General features: G+C 44.6%; 1 protein-coding gene across 2 annotated transcripts in view; it reads left to right on the top strand.

Moving 5' to 3' along the window:
• The window catches only part of LOC126236568 (neuropeptide-like 1), a 452,585-nt gene that overhangs the window by 330,308 nt on the left and 103,660 nt on the right, over positions 1-18,617 (top strand). The window lies entirely within an intron of this gene.

Genomic DNA, 18,617 nt, shown 5'->3' with positions numbered 1-18,617 from the left:
CACGAACAGCAGACCGAAAGGTGACGGCCTCCTTCTTCTGGAATCAGTGTGGTATCATTTTCATTTTTTGGACCTGGCTCCACAGTTAACCGGGACCGTTACTGTTTGTCATTGGACAAGCTGCGACGTGCCATCAAGACCCACAGACCACAGTTTCAGAGTCCGCTCATTAGACTACACCATGACATTGGCAAACCCCATACAGCCCTTATGACGCAGGAGAAAATCAGGAAAATGGCTTGGAAAATTGTTCCTCATCCTCCCTAAAGTTCGAGCCTGGCTCAGTCTGATTTTTACTTGGTCGTCTGAAGGCCCACCTGCGAGTAAAACATTTCATAGTGAGAAAGACCTTATTTCCTGTGTCAGTCGACGGTGTAAAAGTCAATCCCCGGAATTTTACCAAAGTGCATTTACATCATGCAAAGAACGTTGGGGCAGATGCGTCACAGCTGATGGAGGCTACATCGAGTAGGCTCAATATATCGCTAAATGTTCCAAGTATGTTCACAAAAAATTTCATTCTCCTCGTGCAAAAAATAAAAGAGATGACTGTGCAAAACTTTTTGAATGCCCTTTGTAATTCAACGCTTACAAATAATCGGGCTACGCAAAAATAATAGGCGTAGTGTAGGTGAACCTGAGTAAACCTGACAAATCGTCGATAAGATCCTAGCAAGGTTGAACATCCGTGGTTCATCAAGATGTGCCAGAAAACAGTGCGAAGAATCTCTATTTGCGTGATCGATTGCGAAACGTTGGATGGATATAGATCTGTACAGATATGATCAGCGTCTGTCGGAGCAGCAACTCCGTCAAAACTACTTTATCGGCTGTAATATTCATGCAAAAAGTAGGGAACATGTACTATCTAGAAGAGGAACTTTATCTCTGACGCAAATTTTTGTACGAAACTTAGCAAAGCATCAGTTATCGGAGATATTGATGCGCTTTGCAGTACGCGGTTGTATAACGGCCATGTAATAAAAGTTATGCTCATACATTAAATGAAACAAGCTTCTTGGCCACTGACTTCATATTTACTGTACGAGCATAACTTAAATGAAAGAAAGTATGTAATTTCCACGTACCACAAGTTAACCAAAAGCAAATAGACATAGTCTTATAGCCACATGTAGACACTTGGTCCGCAAACCAAATATACTCGCAGGAAATGCACTAAATTATATAGGCAATACAAAATGTTTACTAACTTCAATGGAATGGTTAGTGGTTAACCTGACAGCAATCCATTGTAGTTTCATTATAAGACCTACTGGGAACAAACCCGTCAACAGCTGTTAGTTCGAGTACAGAAAGTCGTTCCTGAAAAGGAACTTTTTTGTAGCCAGGACATTGTTTACTTAAAGCAGGTGCTCGAACTGTCGACTCTCTGACGTGACACAAGCTTGATGGCGTCGAACCGCGTTTTGCCGAACTGTTTCAAAAATTCCTGGCCTTGCCCTGATGAGTTTGGAGGCATGTTGAAATGGTTCAAATGGCTCTGAGCACTATGGGACTCAACTTCTGAGGTCATTAGTCCACTAGAACTTAGAACTAGTTAAACCTAACTAACCTAAGGACATCACATACATCCATGCCCGAGGCAGGATTCGAACCTGCGACCGTAGCAGTCGCGCGGTTCCGGACTGTGAGGCATGTTGAATGCGATCCATTAATTCCTCTTCGTTTCTAGGTAGTTCGCGTCTGGGTCGGTGAACTAGGACCTGGAAGAATCCCCACAGGAAAAAGTCCCGTGGCGTAAGGTCTGGTGATCGCGGGGGCTATGTCCTACGAGCACCTCTGCCAATTACCGGGTCGTCGAAGAATTCATTTAAATATCCTCGCACAGCACGACTATTACGTGCGGGCGCCCCATCATGCTGCAACCACATGCGTAGCCTTATGTTCAGGGGATCATCCTCCAGCAGACTGGATAGAGTTTCTTGCAAAAAGTGAAGGTAATTTGCCCCGTAAGTCGAGGAGGTAGACGGACCGGGCCAATCAGATGGTCACCCGCAATGCCTGCCCAAATGTTGAGCGAAAATCGTTCCTGGTGTCCCTGGACGTACGTGACCTGAGGATATCCCCTTGCCCAATAATGAACGTTTCGAGTGTTGTAAAAGCCATCCCGATGGAAGGTGCACTAGTCGGTAAACAACACAATGGCGGGGAAGTCGGGATCTAGTGCAACAAGTAGCAGAAACCACCGTCAAAACCCTAGCCTGGTTCATACTCCTCCACAGGATTTAGGTCTTGGACAGGGTAGAAACGAAATGGATGCTGGTCATCATCCCTCAAAACTTCCAAGACTAACCGATGAGTGACCCCCGTGTCGTGTCCAACGACTCGAGTATTTGTCGTAGGTGCTTCCTCGAAGCAGTCTCTTCAAATGCAGCATCCCGTCGTGTTCGAGGTCTTCCAGCATCACCATGATATCCCGCTAACGCGCCTGTTCGCCAAGTCGGCGGTGAATTGCTGTAAACGTTAGTGGATGTGGGTGGCGTCTTGCCGGGTACCGTTCCTCATACAACCGTCGAGCTTCATGCGCATTACCGTCGGCTAGACCATAAACTAAAGCCATATCTCGTTGTTCTTCAAATGAATATTGTGCCGCCATGCTTACTGTATGACGAAATCATAGGTGACGTATGTGTTCTCCGAAGCGAAGCCTACGTGTGAATGCCTCTGACGTGAGGTGGAGACAAACAGCGAGACCTATTCGATACGTGTGCGTATCACGATGGAGCAGTGACGGGGCGACAGACGTTTGTATGTGGGAACCGACAACCATAGCACTGCCCGTCAACCGACGGACGACAGCAGGGAAATCCCAAGGCCAATCGGAGCGCGTGGCGCCATGCAGTTTAAAAATGGTGCGTCGTCGACCTACACAACATTAGTAATTTTGGCTTCTACTGGCATCAGCTATCCAGGCTTAAAATTTCGTGACACAACTTTTCTCCACCCTGTATTTATCGGAGTCACAGCATTCCCCTTTTTACCCTTACGTCTTATGCCTTCATCACCCATATTATATAGTCTATAATTGATTTTAGGTTCCTTGATGGATAAGCCCAGGTGCACTTTTTTAATTTCTTTGTGCTGGAATTGGACATTTATAACAGTACACTCCTAAACCTTACAGAATTTAATCAACCTCCTACAGTTATCATCCTCCCCATCTACTCCCTACATGCTTAAAAGTCATAATTTTCTCTTTTGTTGATCCGTCCATTTAAGTCCATTATAAACAATTCAGGATCATCTGGACGTTCCTCTCATTTACTGTAGATCATTAAAGAAATCTCAGCTCTTCTCGTCAGGGACATCTTCTTTAGGACCATACACCCCACTTACACAGTTTTATTCCATGAACTTCTGTTGTTACAATGGTTGTTCTTTCATTCATTTCCTTCCAATTAATTACTCCCTGTTTCCATTTTCTTTTTGTAAGAAATGATACTCCTGATTTTGCTCTTTCAGTTTTTTCCCCTCAAGTCCAAAACATAATATGTTCTACAATCACTTTCGGTTCACATCCTCTCTTTCGTTTCTGCCATTACCAGAATATCCATTTTTAGTATTTCCAGTTCTCTAGTCATGTTCTCAATTTTTTCTGCCAACTCCCACACATTCACGTTCAAAAATGGCTCAAATGGCTCTGAGGACTATGGGACTTAACTTTTGAGGTCATCAGTCCCCTAGACTTTAGAACTAATTAAACCTAACTAACCTAAGGACATCACACACATCCATGCCCGAGGCAGGATTCGAACCTGCGACCGTAGCGGTCGCTCGGCTCCAGACTGTAGCGCCTAGAACCGCACGGCCACTCCGGCCGGCAAGACACATTCATGTTCCACAATTCAGAATCTTTGTTTTTAACTGTAGTCGAAGCACGCTTTTTTTCTTTTTTTCTTTTTTTGGGTAAGATAGCAAAGTCTGTTCTACTGGGGTACAGAGCCAACCATAGCCTGAAAGACTGGAGCTTTTCCTAACGGTTTGCTCCTCTATTTTTTTTAATCCACTCGAAACTTTTTGGGATGGCTTGGTAAATGATCGATTTTGGAATATACATTCTATAATCAAGTGTGTAAAATGCGCAGATACATCTGACGATGGAAAATGTATTGCAAAATCGATCATGTATGCTGTTTGTTACTCTCCGTAAACCAGCACACGTAACAGTCTAATCTTTCGCCATATTTCAGCGTACATAATAGTCATGTAGTTGACTAGCAATATGTTGAGTTTTCTGGAAACAGTTTATTTGAGACGACAATCACTAACGGTCAGTCCTGGGACAAAAGTGTCATTTTGTATTTGTTGTCTTTCGTGTTCCCCGTATTTTAATTGCATTGGCAACCGTGTGTACCGTGCTGCCTATCCTATAGAGTGCGATGATATTTTCCGCTCTGTGTTTGTGTGTCTTTTCGCTTTGTGGGTCGTGGTATTTCATTCGCAAGCTGGGTTTTTCATTTCCTGCGGCTATCTCTCGCGCAGCCGGTTGTCCCTGTCAGATTCGTTTTTTAGTTCTTTACACGCAATCTGATAGCCAGGCTTTACTATATTCGGCGTCGAATTTCTGGAATCCTCTGTGACGGACTTTTCTCGAGCTGCGCAGTATCACTGGAATACTGTTGCAAATTATAATAATTCTCGTTATGGGCAATTCAACTAATAACCAACATAAACAAATGTAATGCAATACGGGTAAATAAGGAGAAAGGATAAGAGTTTCTTTGACTGTAGTATCACTGAGTAAACGTTCTCATTACTCACATCTGCAATCTGCATAAATACTCCGCAAGCAGAGAACAAGTATACAGGGGAATTAACTGTGGACATAGATATTTTATGAAGAGTTGCGCGACTCAGTGCAGATTAGTGAGAGAATGTCACACAATATAATATGCAGTGTACAATCTCACTTGCACATTACAATTTACTAATGACTGGTTTCGGATTGGAAGCAATCATTACCAACTTTCTTACAATAACTTAAAACTAAAGTTTATTGACTATAAATTGTTTTAGGACTAAAATATGCTTTGGTATTATCAACCAAATCTGCTGAATGTATTTCAGCGTCAGTGCTACATTCGTTCCTTCTTTTTTGTGTTACAAAGGCGTGTAACATGAGAGAAAGGGGGGGGGGGGGAGGAAGTTGAGGAAGGAACGCCTCAGTGTACGCCACGGACTGTTACAAATACGTAACTTTGATGGAAGATATATTATGCAACCCAGGTTCGACTGACTAAAGATCGTAATTTTGTTAAAACAGAAATTTCATGACAGTACAAAAAGTCATAACTCTACCTATATGAAAAATTACGTTTTCTAGAGGAAGAAGGAGACCTCTAGCGGAAGTTACATTTGCGTGTGTATGTGAATGTGTGTGTGTGTGTCCTTTAGTAGCATGCATAGAAAGTAACCGTTTATAGTAACAGTCCGAAAGACACCCGTACGCAGTTTCCTGTCTTGTTGAAAATCACTGTGGACGCTGAAATGGTTTTCCAGCACGATGAAGCTGCAGACGTCAAGGTCCCCTGGGAAAAGTCACCACAACTGAAAATATTACCCTTTGGAGGTTATATTTTTTCGTAAAAAAACTTGACTTCGAAAGTTACCCGTCTCGTATGTGGAGAGAGTATGATTTTAATTGTAGCCAAAACTGAGAAATTACTTCCAAATAAGACATTGTTGGTAAGAAGCGAAACACTTCGTTTCACATTGCAGATTGTGCCACTGGGATCCCTTTGTTTTTTCCATTATGTAAAATAGGTAAAGTTATATGGCATAATTGGCTTTCCTTCCTCGCGACTATTGCTCTCTTCCTTCGTGAATAATGAGGGTTGTCATTTAAATGTATGTCTGCTGTGGTGTCACCGCCAGACACCACACTTGCTAGGTGGTAGCCTTTAAATCGGCCGCGGTCCATTAGTATACGTCGGACCCGCGTGTCGCCACTGTCAGTAATTGCAGACCGAGCGCCACCACACGGCAGGTCTAGAGAGACGTCCTGGCACTCGCCCCAGTTGTACAGCCGACTTTGCCAGAGATGGATTACTGACAATTACGCTCTCATTTGCCGAGACGATAGTTAGCATAGCCTTCAGCTACATTGGCTACGACCTAGCAAGGCGCCATTACCAGTATATAAAAATGGAGATTATATCTGTACAAGAGCGATGTACACCGATTATGGATTAAAGTTAAGTATTACAAGATTTTCGTACTTTATTGCAATTCTAAAGACATTGTCCTGTTCCAGACCTCACGCCAATCTGCGTGAGCTTAACGCGTGCCTTTCGGCTTCCTGTCGTTGTGACTTGGCTGTCTTGCATAGTCACAACATCTGCGGTGTAGGCAATGATCGTGATGAGTAGTGCAGAATTCTGTACAATGTCTATTGTGGTTAATGAGTGCGAGAAGAGGAATCCCGGTGCTGGCACGTAACTTGCTCTCTTCGAAAAGCATCGAGGAACTCGGAAAGCTTAACGTCCCCGTCAACGGGCGTATAGCAGTCAAGAGCGTCAGATGCCTTCACTACATAAGACATTATCGAGAGGTTTACAATTTAACCGAGGACATTGGCGAATTAATATGGTAATAATGAACTGCACGTTACCATCCCTCCTTCCTTGCTGAAAAAATACTGGATATGGCAGTTTCTTACACCACCAGAATTTGAACTCGCTACTATCGATTTGAGTACCATCGCACAACCGTGCGACAGAGGAAGGGAAGTTAGGATTCCAACTACCATCGTCGATGAGGTTATTAAAGGCGGATCACAACTTTGGTATGGGAAAGGAAATCGAACGTGCCATCACAGTATTCACGTCAATCGATTTCGGGGAACCTAAACCTGGGCGGCCGGACGTGGATTTAAACCTCCGTTCTCCCAAGTGGCAGCAGTTTTGTCTACAGAGGCAGTGTTTATTGTTTCGAATTTTTCTGTTTGTCGTTCCCTGTTGTACTACATCTACATCTACATCCATAATCCGCAAGCCACCTGACGGTGTGTGGCGGAGGGTACCTTGAGTACCTCTATCGGTTCTCCCTTCTATTCCAGTCTCGTATTATTCGTGGAAAGAAGGATTGTCGGTATGCCTCTGTGTGGGCTCTAATCTCTCTGATTTTATCCTCATGGTCTCGTCGCGAGATATACGTAGGAGGGAGCAATATACTGATTGACTCTTCGGTGAAGGTATGTTCTCGAAACTTCAAGAAAAGCCCGTACCGAGCTACTGAGCGTCTCTCCCGCAGAGTCTTCTACTGGAGTTTATCTATCATCTCCGTAACGCTTTCGCGATTACTAAATTATACTGTAACGAAGCGCGCTGCTCTCCGTTGGATCTTCTCTATCTCTTCTATCAACCCTATCTGGTACGGATTCCACACTGCTGAGCAATATTCAAGCAGCGGGCGAACAAGCGTACTGTAACCTATTTCCTTTGTTTTCGGATTGCATGTCCTTACGATTCTTCCAATGAAACTCAGTCTGGCTTCTGCTTTACTGACGATCAACTTTATGTGATCATTCCATTTTAAATCACTCCTAATGCGTACTCCCAGATAATTTATGGCATTAACTGCTTCCAGTTGCTGACCTGCTATATTGTAGCTAAATGATAAGGGATCTTTCTTTCTATGTATTCGCAGCACATTACACTTGTCTACATTGAGATTCAATTGCCATTCCCTGCACCATGCGTCAATTCGCTGCAGATCCTCCTGCATTTCAGTACAATTTTCCATTGTTACAACCTCTCGATATACCACAGCATCATCCGTAAAAAGCCTCAGTGAACTTGCGATGTCATCCACAAGGTCATTTATGTATATTGTGAATAGCAACGGTCCTACGACACTCCCCTGCGGCACGCCTGAAATCACTCTTACTTCGGAAGACTTCTCTCCGTTGAGAATGACATGCTGCGTTCTGTTGCCTAGGAACTCTTCAATCCAATCACACAATTGGTCTGATAGTCCATATGCTCTTACTTTGTTCATTAAACAACTGTGGGGAACTGTATCGAACGCCTTGCGGAAGTCAAGAAACACAGCATCTACCTGTGAACCCGTGTCTATGGCCCTCTGAGTCTCGTGGACGAATAGCGCGAGCTGGGTTTCACACGACCGTCTTTTTCGAAACCCATGCTGATTCCTACAGAGTAGATTTCTAGTCTCCAGAAAAGTCATTATACTCGAACATAATACGTGTTCCAAAATTCTACAACTGATCGATGTTAGAGATATACGTCTATAGTTCTGCACATCTGTTCGACGTCTCTTCTTGAAAACGGGGATGACCTGTGCCCTTTTCCAATCCTTTGGAACGCTACGCTCTTCCAGAGACCTACGGTACACCGCTGCAAGAAGGGGGGCAAGTTCCTTCGCGTACTCTGTGTAAAATGGAACTGGTATCCCATCAGGTCCAGCGGCCTTTCCTCTTTTGAGCGATTTTAATTGTTTCGCTATCCCTCTGTCGTCTATTTCGATATCTACCATTTTGTCATCTGTGCGTCAATCTAGAGAAGGAACTACAGTGCAGTCTTCCTCTGTGAAACAGCTTTGGAAAAAGACATTTAGTATTTCGGCCTTTAGTCTGTCATCCTCTGTTTCAGTACCACTTTGGTCACAGAGTGTCTGGACACTCTGTTTTGATCCACCTACCGCTTTGACATAAGACCAAAATTTCTTAGGATTTTCTGCCAAGTCAGTACATAGAACTTTATTTTAGAATTCATTGAACGCCTCTCGCATAGCCCTCCTCACACTACATTTCGCTTCGCGTAATTTTTGTTTGTCTGCAAGGCTTTGACTATGTTAATGTTTGCTGTGAAGTTCCCTTTGCTTCCGCAGCAGTTTTCTAACTCGGTTGTTCTACCAAGGTGGCTCTTTTCCATCTCTTACGATCTTGCTTGGCACATACTCATCTAAAGCATATTGTACGATGGTTTTGAACTTTGTCCACTGATCCTCAACACTATCTGTACTTGAGACAAAACTTTTGTGTTGAGCCGTGAGGTACTCTGAAATCCGCTTTTTGTCACTTTTGCTAAACAGAAAAATCTTCCTACATAAATTTATGTCGTGAAAGCTATCATTATATCACGTGACTTCTCTTAGAAGCTGTGCATACGGTTCCTTCCAGACCAAGAGATCGACTTCTTCATTAAAATATCCTCTTTCTCATTGAGTCTAAGCATCATTAAGCTTTATGGAATAATTACACATTTGTTAAAATAAACTTCATGATTGTGTCACTATGCAATGACAGTCAGTTAACGCACCCAACAAAACCAATTTTAATTTTCTCACGTTAACAATGTGTTTGAGTGAGAGCTCTCCCCCCCCCCCCCCCCAACGTCCCTCTCTTACACTGAGCTTTTTATTTCATCTATGCATACAAACTAAAGCGAACATCCACGACAATCTGTCTTTCAAAATCCAACTTTCTTTTTATGTCACTAAAACTTTCTCACCCTGCTTCGCCTTCCGACACGATGCTATTCCAGGTTGCCTCAGCAATTGTCCTACTAACCTGTATAATCTTCTTTACCCCACCCTAATTACAAATTCACTTCCGTAACAACAGAATTCAAATTTTCCCATTTTTTCATATCTTGTTTTCTTCCAGTTCAGATCTCAATTGCTCAAAACGTCGTCGAGTCTGAGAAGCGTCCTCCTGTATTTTTTATTTTGATATTCACCAAGTCACGAATCTCATTTCTACTAAGACTACTAGGTTTTGCTTTCATTTCACGCGCATTCTACCAACGCGTGTGCAATATAGAACGTCCGTTCCATTCGACAGTAATCCTTAATGGAGTGGCTATCATGATATTAGCGTACGTGATGTTTAAATTAAGCACTGTCTGCCAGGTTATTCTGTTGTAGCAGTTTTATACACACAAATTAACGTAAAAATAAAAGTGTGATCGGTTGATGCAGGTTTGATGCAGCTCTCCATGCTACTCTATCCTGTGCAAGCTTCTTCATCTCCCAGTACCTACTGCAATCCACATCCTTCTGAATCTGCTTATTGTCTCCCTCTACGATTTTTACCCTCCACGCTGCCTTCCAATACTAAACTGGTGATCCCTTGACGCCTCAGAACATGTCCTACCAACCGAGCAAAATTAATCTCGTGTATTGCACAGCTAATTAGGCTGGCTTGAGAACGCCTTTCTCGAAGTGCTGCTGTTCTCGACCTGCTCTGTCGTATGAACCACAGTTTCCTGTTGTGGCTGGGTTGATACAGTGGTCGGTGCGGCTGCGCAAACCTTGATGTGATTGGCGGCTACTGATTTCTGCTGATGCCGTAAGTGTGCACGACTTTCATTCGTCGATGAGGTGGCTCGGTTTTTCGAATTCACTTGTGTACTACGGCTCTCAGTCAGTTATTTACTGGCGAAGACTTCGTGTGATTGATTTCCAATCGGAAGTCATGTTATAGCTGTTAGTATTTCTAATCCACTCCCATAGTCGTTAGCTTCTATCTCTTTCTCTCTCTCTCTCTCTCTCTTTCTTAGCTTTTATTGGTGAGATCTCCCGCCGGCGCTTAAATTCCGTAGCCTCAGTCACAAGGCCGTCAGCGGGTGACATTCCTTTTCAGTTGAACGCCCTCCTATTTGCGCCGTGAACGTCCCGGCGCTCTCCACCAGCCATTGTTCGCGTGCGCCGCAGTATCATGAGCCGCAGGCCGTTCTCCTCAGTTAGCGTCCGGCAGTGTAGTCGCGCGCACCCTCCACATAGCTGCTTCTGAGAAGGCGCATTTCGCTTGCCGACATCGCTATTCCTTACTGTCTTTGGGAGCATCCAAATTCTAGAGTTTGTGTTTTGTAGCACACGATAAATGGTTTCAAGAACCATATTTTGAAAATTAAGATGGAAAACTGACTTTCGTCTTTTTAAAATTAACCACTCAATCAAAAGATATGCAAATCTCATGTGATTGGTACATCCGTTTATCCATTAATCCCTAGCGAAAAGACGTATCTGAGCACAAATTATGCGTCGACTACAGGTAACCTGCGCTAGCGAAAAGAAAGACAGTTTCATTGGTATTAGAAAGGAAAAATTATTCAGTTCTGAACGAGGAATAGATAGAATTAAGAGAGGTGCATAGATTATGAGACTCTCAGTATAATGCAATTCGCCTTACAGACGATATTCCATGCAATGGATATGTTTATGCTACTTATTAAATACGAAACTCTGTCTTCCGAATACATAAGATAGCTTTTCCCTGAACGTTCGATGAAATTTGCTTTGCAGTATGTGTTGGTTATGCTGCAGCATTTGTCGTAAGTCTACTGTTTAAACACCTACCAAAAACGTCGATAGATCATATAATGCAAAATAATACTGTTGGTGGGGTGAAAGTATCAGGCACTCATAAGCGCTGATGCTATTCAACAGGAGATGCAATCATTATGGGGCCTGTTGTAAACCGGAGCTTGCGAAGTTACCAAAGGAAGATTTTTTAAAAAAATAAAACAAAAGAAAGACTAGTGGGAGTACGATGAGTGGTCTGAGGATTCGGTACAAAAGTAATTAGGATGCTATTCGGAAAGTAAGGTCCGACGGTCGCGAAATAGAAAACAACAATGAAAATCAAAAATGTCTTATCTGCAACATTTTGCTACACCTTACAGCTACTTTCCTGTACAGTTGCCACTCCGACTTAGACACTGTCCTACCGTTCTACCAGATTTCCAATGCCCTCATCATACACTGAAGCGCCAAAGAAATTGGTATATGGATGGGTATTGAAATACAGAGGTATGTAAACTGGAAGAGTAAGGCGCTGAGGTCGGCAACGTCTATATGAGACAAGTGTCTGGCGCAGTTGCTAGATCGGTTACTGCTGCTACAATGTCAGGGTATCAACATTTAAGTGAATTTGAACGTGATGTTATAGTCGGGGCGCGAGGATGGGACACAGCATCTCCGAGGTAGAGATGAACTGGAGATTATCCCGTACGACCAATCCACGAGTATAACGTGAATATCAGGAATTGGGTAAAACATCAAATCTCCGACATCGCTGCGGCCGGAGAAAGATCCTGCAAGAACGGGAGCAACGACGACTGAAGAGAATGGTTCAACGCGACAGAAGTGATTCCCTTCCGCAAATTGCTGCATATTTACGCTGAGCCATCTACAAGTGTCAGCGTACGAACCATTCAACGAAACTTCATCGATATGGGCTTTCGAGACCGGAGGTCCGCTCGTGTACCCTAAATGACTGCACGCTGCAAAACTTTACGCCTCGCTTGGGCCCGTCAATACCGACATTCGACTGTTGATGACTGGACACATGTTGCCTGGTCGAACGAGTCTCGTTTCAAATTGTATCGAGCGGATGGAATTGTACGGATACGGAGACAACCTCATGAATCCATGGACCCCGCATGTTGGCAGAGGACTGTTCAAGCTGGTGGACGCTCAGTAATGGTGTGGGGCGTGTGCAGTTGGACTGATATGGGACCACTGATACGTCTGACAGGTGACACGTACGTAAGCATCCTGCCTGATTACCTGCATCCATTCATGTCCACTGTGCATTCCGACGGACTTGATCAATTCCAGCAGGGCAATGCCACACCCCACACGTCCAGAACTGCTACAGAGTGGCTCCAGGGACACGCATCTAAGTTTAAACCCTAGTGTTGGCCAAAAAACTCGCCAGACATGAACATAATTGACAATATCTGGGATGTCTTGCAGCGTGCTGTTCAGAAGAGATATCCTGCCCCTCGTACTCTTGTGGATTTATGGACAGCCCTGCAGGATACATGGTGTTAGTTCCCTCGAGCACTACTTCAGAAATTAGTCCAGTCCATGCCACGGCGTGTTGTGGCGTTTCTGTATGCTCGCGGGGGCCCTGCACGATATTAGGCAGGTGTACCAGTTTCTTTGGTTCTTCAGTGTAGAAGCCAGCAGCTTGTGCTTTCCGCCACTTCTCTACGCTGGTCTGCAGTTCGTTGTCTGTGCCAAAATGTTGTCTTCATAGCCAGCGGTCCATGTGAACAGAGACGAACATCAGAGGGAGTCGAGTCCGGGCTGTACGGTAGGTGATCAAACATTTCCTGTAGAAAACACTGCGGGAGCGTCTTCATTGCCCCTGCAGTGTGCGGCTGAGAATTGTCATGAAGAAGGAAACGCGTCACAGGGAGGTTACGTGGGGTTGTATGAAATCACGACAAACGTCTCAGCGTGCACCCATACTTGGCGGGAGATATCATTGTGCTACTCATCTTCACGTGCTCACTGTGTGCTCAGAACTGAAAAGAGCGACGTGACGCAATCGGCAGCAATGCGTCTGTCGAAAACTTCATCGGATTTTCACAGTCGTTTCCGTTTCGTGACTTATCGGACCTTACTTTCCGAATAGTCCTCTTATATATATATATATATATATGGTGGCCAGAAACAGTCTGAAAAGCTTGTAAGGTCGTTGCATGGTAGTTTGTACTAAGAAATAATCGTCAAGAGAAAAGTTCCATACGTTGCGCCATTTCCGAGTTAATCAACATACAACTTAGCCAAACAGGCTGTTGCCCGCGAAAATTCAAGTAGTCCATCAGATACAAGTAGTGTCAGTTATTGTGGTAACGTAGATGATAGGGCGTGACTCTGCTCAAAAAATATTGCATCGGTTTCTTGTGCGGTTTTTTGGAAACCAAACGAAGAATACGTTTGGCGATACCGTCTTTGCACGTTAAAGGCCTGATTGTCTAACTTCAATGCAAATGAACTCAGAAACAGCGCAACAGTTATTTCTCAGTACAATCTACCCCGCAACACCCCTAAACGCTTCACGGTCTATTTCTGAACACACTGTATAGATAGTTCATTTATAGGTTTCGATAAGTGAGTTTGCGAGTATCAAAATACGTGTCGTAAATGGCCGTATCTTTTGATAGCATTGACTTACAAGCTTAATTTTTTTGCGCCCCCAAGGACTATAGGCCTCCGTATTTGACAGACTTCAACTAGACACATGCAGCCGTTCCGAAGAAGAAAGGTCTTAGCAAACGGACAGACAGACGGATTCCTTTTACGAATTGAAATACGAAACCCTAAAAACGACCATTTAGATACCAGATCTGTTAATAACTTTCTCAGTTAAAAAATACTATTTGTCAAAAAATGCAGACGGAGAATGAATCTCCTCAGTAAACATCGCAAGTCAAACTTACAAAAGAGATAAATTAATGTACATTATCAAAAAATAATGACACCAAAGAGTAGAACTGATCTGCTATTGAACGACAGGGTGTTATAGATGTAGCATCACCATGGATGACAAAAGCATGTATGGATATTCCGGTTCATGTGGACATTCGACTCAACACACCTTGGCCTCAGAGCTAGGCTAGGCAGTGCACCATCGATACCAGCGTGTAAACATTCGTGTCTCTTTGGATGAGACAGGATAGCGTGAACTTATGAAGGAAACAAGTCGAGGCAGAACGAGACGCGTTTCTAGATATTGTACGAGGGCAGTTCAATAAGTAATGCAACACACTTTTTTTCTCGGCCAATTTTGGTTGAAAAAACCGGAAATTTCTTGTGGAATATTTTCAAACATTCCCGCTTCCTCTCGTATAGTTTCATTGACTTCCGACAGGTGGCAGCGCTGTACGGAGCTGTTAAAATAGCGTCTGTAACGGATGTGCGTTGCAAACAACGGGCAGTGATCGAGTTTCTTTTGGCGGAAAACCAGGGCATCTCAGATATTCATAGGCGCTTGCAGAATGACTACGGTGATCTGGCAGTGGACAAAAGCACGGTGAGTCGTTGGGCAAAGCGTGTGTCATCATCGCCGCAAGGTCAAGCAAGACTGTCTGATCTCCCGCGTGCGGGCCGGCCGTGCACAGCTGTGACTCCTGCAATGGCGGAGCGTGCGAACACACTCGTTCGAGATGATCGACAGATCACCATCAAACAACTCAGTGCTCAACTTGACATCTCTGTTGGTAGTGCTGTCACAATTGTTCACCAGTTGGGATATTCAAAGGTTTGTTCCCGCTGGGTCCCTCGTTGTCTAACCGAACACCATAAAGAGCAAAGGAGAACCATCTGTGCGGAATTGCTTGCTCGTCATGTGGCGATGAAACATGGGTTCATCACTTCGAACCTGAAACAAAATGGCAATCAATGGAATGGCGCCACACCCACTCCCCTACCAAGAAAAAGTTTAAAGCCATACCCTCAGCCGGTAAAGTCATGGTTACAGTCTTCTGGGACGCTGAAGGGGTTATTCTGTTCGATGTCCTTCCCCACGGTCAAACGATCAACTCTGAAGTGTATTGTGCTACTCTTCAGAAATTGAAGAAACGACTTCAGCGTGTTCGTAGGCACAAAAATCAGAACGAACTTCTCCTTCTTCATGACAACGCAAGACCTCACACAAGTCTTCGCACCCGAGAGGAGCTCACAAAACTTCAGTGGATTGTTCTTCCTCATGCACCCTACAGCCCCGATCTCGCACCGTCGGATTTCCATATGTTTGGCCCAATGAAGGACGCAATCCGTGGGACGCACTACGCGGATGATGAAGAAGTTATTGATGCAGTACGACGTTGGCTCCGACATCGACCAGTGGAATGGTACCGCGCAGGCATACAGGCCCTCATTTCAAGGTGGCGTAAGGCCGGAGCATTGAATGGAGATTACGTTGAAAAATGGTGTTGTGTAGCTAAAAGATTGGGGAATAACCTGGTGTATTTCAATGCTGAATAAAACAACCTCTGTTTCAGAAAAAAATGTGTTGCATTACTTATTGAACTGCCCTCGTATTAAAACTGTTTACAATACATAACGGATAACGTTGGAAGTACAATGAAGTGTTCACGGGTGACGGTGTTGCCTATTGGAATGTTGCAAAAGTAGAAAATTGTAGCGAAATGTGGGAAGATCTGCAAAGGCTCGTCGGTTGGTGCTGGGACAGGTCGTTAACTCTGAATAAATGTAACTCCACTGCTGTTCGATTACGCTATTGGCGATAAATCACTGCAAACAGCGACAACCGTAAAATACAAAGGAGTAATCTCTAAGGTGTGTAACGAAATAATAAGCAACCAGTTGCATAAAACAAGGCAGCAGCCTGTCAGCAGGGACAGATGTTGTCGCATCGTGGGGGAGAGACTTGCGGCTGGAGATCTCGGCATTTTTCTGTATGCCTCTTACTGTTGACTCTCGCAAAAAAACCTTCTTAAGAAGGGCACTAAGTTCCCGAAGCCGGTAAAGAAATTAAATTTCTTTCATGCAACTGGTTGCTAATTATTTCGTTACATACCTACAAATACAGTTGCTGAGGATGGACAGATCACTGATCTCTTTCTCGGTGTGATTCATTAGTTCTCCGCTTCCGGGTGTGCATTGAGTTGACCGTTACATTTATATGCACAATATTTCGATGGCCGACCAAATCGTCTTCGGGTGCTGCGCACTCACTGCCTGTACTCCAACCTGAATCTGATGTGCTGTTGAGGCCGCGCAGCTATTTGTAGCCGAGTTCGACTCCCAGCGTCCGCTATGCTCCTCGTTGCTCATTTGTTTTTCAGTGCCCAAAATGTTATTTCATGAAAATCGCTTTCTGTCAGGGTTTTGCTGTTCTGGTGGATCATGTGGACTGTGAGATTTTAATAAGTTGAGTACCAAATGCATAACCTTGTTTAAATTGAGACCTCTGTCCCAATGTACTAGGTTTCCCGACGTAACTGTATGAGTAGACTCCTTAACTGAACTGCCCCAGGAACTTATGCTTTACATTACGATACTGGTGTAGTATTTCACTTCACGATTACACTCGAGGCGGCGCTTGGCAACAGTTTTACTTTTTGTTTTAGTCGTGTGTGGCCCCTGACATTCCGTGTACCTGTTTTCGACCATTCTAATAATCTGCCTTACATAAGACATGCCACATTTCAATGGAATGAGGTATACACACGTCTTTCGGACACCTACATATACTTTAAAAAGACACTTTATTGATAGGGGTGATCTAATACACTGGTTGTCATGTTTCCATAGGAGTCTACCGAACTTTCCAGAGGCTGGGCCAGCACAAGGCATTGTTTTTCTTTTTCTCCCTGATGCCACCCACTCCGACCAGGGGCCCTCCCCATGGGCGTTACCCAGCTGCAGCAAAGGCCACCTGGCAGGGTGGCCATTGCTGGGACTCCCGATGCCCCAGGGTGACAGGCACCTATTCCTTGGCATACATGGGGAGTTAACAGCGCAGGCATCAGCAGAGCGAGCCCTGTGTTGTCAGAGGGCAACAACCAACATGGTGCATTGTGACCCCACCACAACGCACTGGCTACCGTGCTGAGTATCAGGTGCAAACAAGTCCATGATCATCGTCGGCGCAGAAAGCGACACTGCATAGTGCATGGTGGAAAACGCACCCAGGAAGGTGTCCTCGCCCAAGAGACGGAGAATGAGCGGGACTGCAATGCGACGACGAGAAAGTGGGCTACATATCTCAAGATACGATGCACCATGTAAGGCGCCCTTCTACATTTGGCTCGCTCTTTGGAAAGATTTTGAAGAACGGAGGTCAAACCCTACAGGGGACCATCACATAAAGGCCGAAACGTGTTAGACTCCTTTTAGTCGCCTCTTACGACAGGCAGGAATACCTCGGTCCTATTCTTACACCCGGACCCACAGGGGGTGAATCTTGCAGAACCAGCACTCCTGGAAGAAAGGATATTGCGAAGACATGGCTTAGCTACAGCCTGGGGATGTTTCCAGAATGAGATTTTCACTCTGCAGCCTGTGCACGGTCGGTAAATATCAACTACCAACCGAACACAAGCAGGGTGACGACTCCAGTGAGCGACCAAATGGCGTAAATTGCCCTGAAGATGACCCCATCGCTGGTTGAAACCGGTTGGCGGCAAAACAAATAATGCGACTGTGGCTGTCATTTTGAATAATTGATGATGCGTCGTGTGTGACCCCTGTTCTTCCATCGTAGTATCCCATTTGGTATCCTTTCTTCACTCATCCCACTCAAATGACCATACCACAGCAGGTGTTTTTGTTGGACGTCGTCACATAGACCCCTATCCATTTCCATTCTTTTGTCGGATTATGTAATTTCTTATGCTACCAATCTCAGTCTCAAGTAATCCATCTCAGTGGCAAACAGTCTTTTACCAACGTCTAAGGGTTCTGTTCCGTACAAAACTACACCCTGGACCATAATCTTATACGTTCTTTTCTTCGTTGTTCTCCTTACCTTTTTTCCCCTTAGAACAGAGTTCATTGTCCTCGTTACAGGTAGATGGAGAAGTGATTGTAGGTATGGAACTTAATTTACCAGTAAGAAGAAACTAATTAAAAAATGAGCGTCTTCGGCCCTCTTGTGTTTACAACACAACGAAAAACGCTTGCAGCGTGTGCGTTTAGTCTGAAGGTAGCCACTGGGTGCCCACCCGTTTGGCCGAGCGGTATAACGTACGGCTTTCCGGGCGGGAAGGAGCGGGCGGGAAGGAACGCCTGGTCCCCGGCACGAATCCGCCCGGCGCATTTGTGTCGAGGTCCGGTGAACCAGCCAGTCTGTGGATGGTTTTTAGGCGGTT

Source organism: Schistocerca nitens, chromosome 2 (genome assembly GCF_023898315.1).
Source record: "Schistocerca nitens isolate TAMUIC-IGC-003100 chromosome 2, iqSchNite1.1, whole genome shotgun sequence".
NCBI lineage: Eukaryota > Metazoa > Arthropoda > Insecta > Orthoptera > Acrididae > Schistocerca > Schistocerca nitens.
The sequence above is the reverse complement of the archived record's forward strand: the minus strand, read 5'-3'. Positions and strand labels throughout refer to the sequence as shown.